This window comes from Pteropus vampyrus, unplaced genomic scaffold, assembly GCF_000151845.1.
Source record: "Pteropus vampyrus isolate Shadow unplaced genomic scaffold, Pvam_2.0 Scaffold15, whole genome shotgun sequence".
Lineage (NCBI taxonomy): Eukaryota > Metazoa > Chordata > Mammalia > Chiroptera > Pteropodidae > Pteropus > Pteropus vampyrus.
In genome coordinates, this window is record NW_011888796.1 from 8,351,476 (window position 1) to 8,354,672 (window position 3,197).

General features: G+C 36.3%; 1 pseudogene; it reads left to right on the forward strand.

Annotated features, from left to right (window-relative positions):
* The first annotated feature begins 237 nt into the window (after positions 1–237).
* LOC111735902 lies at positions 238–356 on the forward strand (annotated as a pseudogene).
* The last annotated feature ends 2,841 nt before the right edge of the window (positions 357–3,197 follow it).

Here is a 3,197-nt window from a genome sequence, read left to right on the forward strand (position 1 = left end):
TATTATTATTATCAACATTATCTCCATTTTAAATATGAGGAAACAGACAAAAACTTCCTCAGGTTACCCAGCTGACAAGTGAATGAAATCGGGATTCAAACTTAAGAAGTCTGGCTCCAGAGTCAGTGCTGTGAATCAAGGCTGCTCAAAGAGTGGCCCACAGACTGACTCCAGTCTGTAAACTATTAACTGTCTGTGAGGATAAATGGAAAGTAAGTGCCTAGAAACCTTCATGACGTCTACTGCCATGCCACCCTAAACAAGCCCAATCCCGTCTGATCTCAGAAGCTAAGCAGGGTGGGGCCTGGTTAGTACTTGGATGGGAGAACACCTGGGAAGACGAGGTGCCATAGGCATAAAAAATAAAAAAATTAAGGATTGTAAACTGACAAGGTCCTTGCAATCTGTGAGATCAACCAAAGGTTGCCTCGCTTTAAAAGAAGGAAGGAAGGGAGGAAGGGAGGGAGGAAGGAAGGAACCTTCATGGCAAGCTGACATCGCTGCAACATTTTTATTTATTTATTTATTTTTCTTTTTTTTTAATGCCAGTTTATTCTTTTTTTCATAATATATATATATACATAATTTTTTAACATTTTGTTTTTTTATTTTCCCCCTCCCCTTTCCCTTCTGGTAACGACTAGTCCATTGTCTATGTCCATGAGTCTCTATTTGTTTGTCCTGTTCATTTGTTGCTTTTAGGTTTATATCCCACATATGTCATATCATATGATTTTCAACCTTTTCTGTCTGGCTTATTTCGCTTAGTATGATTATTTCAAGGTCCACCAATGTTGTTGCAAATGGCAATCTTTCATCTCTTCTTATGACTGAGTAATATTCCACTGTGTATATGTACCACAGCTTCTTTATCCAATCATAGGACACTTTGGTTGCTTCCATATCCTGGCCACTGTGAATAACGCTGCTATGTACATTGGTGTGCAAATATCTTTTCGAATATGAGTTTTCAAGTCTTTAGGATAAATACCCAGTAGAGGGATTGCTGGATTTCATGGTAGGTTAATTCTTAGTTTTTTGAAGAACCTCCATACCGCTTTCCATAGTGGCTGTACCAATTTGCAGTCCCACCAACAGTATATGAGGGTTCCTATTTCTCCACATCCTCTCCAACATTTGTTATTACTTGTCTTGTTGATTATAGCCATTCTAACAGGTATGAGATGGTATCTCATTGTGGTTTTGATTTGCATTTCCCTAATAGCTAGCGGTGTGGAGCATCTTTTCATGTATTTGTTGGCCATTTGTATGTCCTCTAGGGAGAAGTGTCTGTTCAGGTCCTCTGCCCATTTTTTAATTGGACTGTTTGTTTTTTTGTTGTTATTGAGTCATATGAGTTCTTTATATATTTTGGATATTAGGCCCTTATTGGAGGTGTTGCTTGCAAACATATTTTCCCATTCGGATGGTTGTCTCTTTACCTTGTTGACGGTTTCTTTCGCCGAGCAGAAGCTTTTTAGTTTAACATTTTTTATTTATAAAAGTATTGTTCCATGATGAATTGGAAATTTTTTTTTTAAATCTTATCCTTCACCAGAGTTTGGGGAACATTATTTAGCTTGGAGCATAAGCACAGTGATTTAGATATAAATCACAACCTTTCTCTAAATGCTCTTAAGTTTCTTTGAATAATGTTGGTGTCACTTGGCAATCCCCAAATATATTACTTCTTGATTCAATTCCAATGTTTCAAAATAGAGTTCTTTGAGGTATTTTTAGTTCTCATGACTCTGGATTAGAATAGGATCCTGAGCTCTCAGTGGACTTTTAAAGATGCTAACGTATTATGAGTTAAAGCTATATAGCACTAAGAATCTTGGCAATGGTTTCTTCCCAGTGAACTTTGCCCTAAGCAGACAGAGCAAAAGCAAAGGGATACACAATCCCAGCCAAATGAGAAATCACAGAAGGTAAGTACTATGAAATGAGTGATCCAAGAGAGTTGGAAGAGGGCCTCCAAATGGAAGAGAAATCTAAAACAAAGCATAAACGCAAGCTGTGATCCTGTAGAGCTTTCTTATGCAGTCTGATTTGAGAAATATACTTCAAGCCTGTGCCCAAGCACAGTCAAAGACAAACTGCCTAGGACGTAAGCTTAGTTCAGCAGTTCTAAAAAAAGTCTTTCTTGAACAGACACCTCACAAATGGACAGTAAACCCATGAAAAAAACAATATGCTCGATATTTCTAGTCATCAGGCAAAAGCAAAATAAAACCACAAGATACCATTACACACCCACCAGAATGGCTAAAATTAAAAAGACTGACAACAGCAAATGTTGGCAAGGATATGTAACAACCGGAAATGTCATACATGGCTGATAAGAATGGAAAAAGTGTTGGCAGTTTCTTTTAAAGTTAAAATATACCTACCCTTTGACCCAGCAAATCTACTGCATATTTACCCAAGAGAATTGAAAACATATGTTCACACTAAGATTTATACAAGCATGCTCATAGCTGAACTGGGAATAATCCAAATATCAGTAGGAGGATGAATGAACAAATTGCGTTATATTTCTATAACAGAATACTACTCAACATTAAAAATGAACAAAACTACTTACTGATACATGCAACAGCAGCGATGAATCTTACGCACAGGGAGAAACTGGATACAAAGAGTACATACTATATGATTCCATTTACATGAAATTCTAAAATAGGCAAAGCAAATCTAAGGCAAAAATTATCAGAATGGTGATTGCCTTTTGGGAGACAGGGATGGGCAGGAAGATTGCATGGAAAAGAACATGAGGGAATTTTCTGAGAAGATAGAAATGTTCTATATCATGATAGAGATGTAACAGGCATGTATCAAGTGGACTTGATAAAATTATAGAGAAGCAAGAATGTCTGAATATTAATAATTGTTGAAGCTGTGTGATGGGTATATGAGTATTATTATACAATTCTGTTTATTTTATATCTATTTGAAATTTTCCATAATGAAAAGGATAAATACAAGTGTCTTGCCATTTAGTCCATGTGATCAACATTTTTTACAAATAAATTTTTCCAGAAAAAGTGCATTTAAGATCCAAATGCCATTGTAAGAATAAGTACCACCAATAAGATATCATGAGTATGAGGCAGAGTATGTCATAATCTGGAGTGCAGAAGGCATGCTTTTCTCTTGATATATACTGTCCACCATTGTTGTGTCCAAAAACTCAA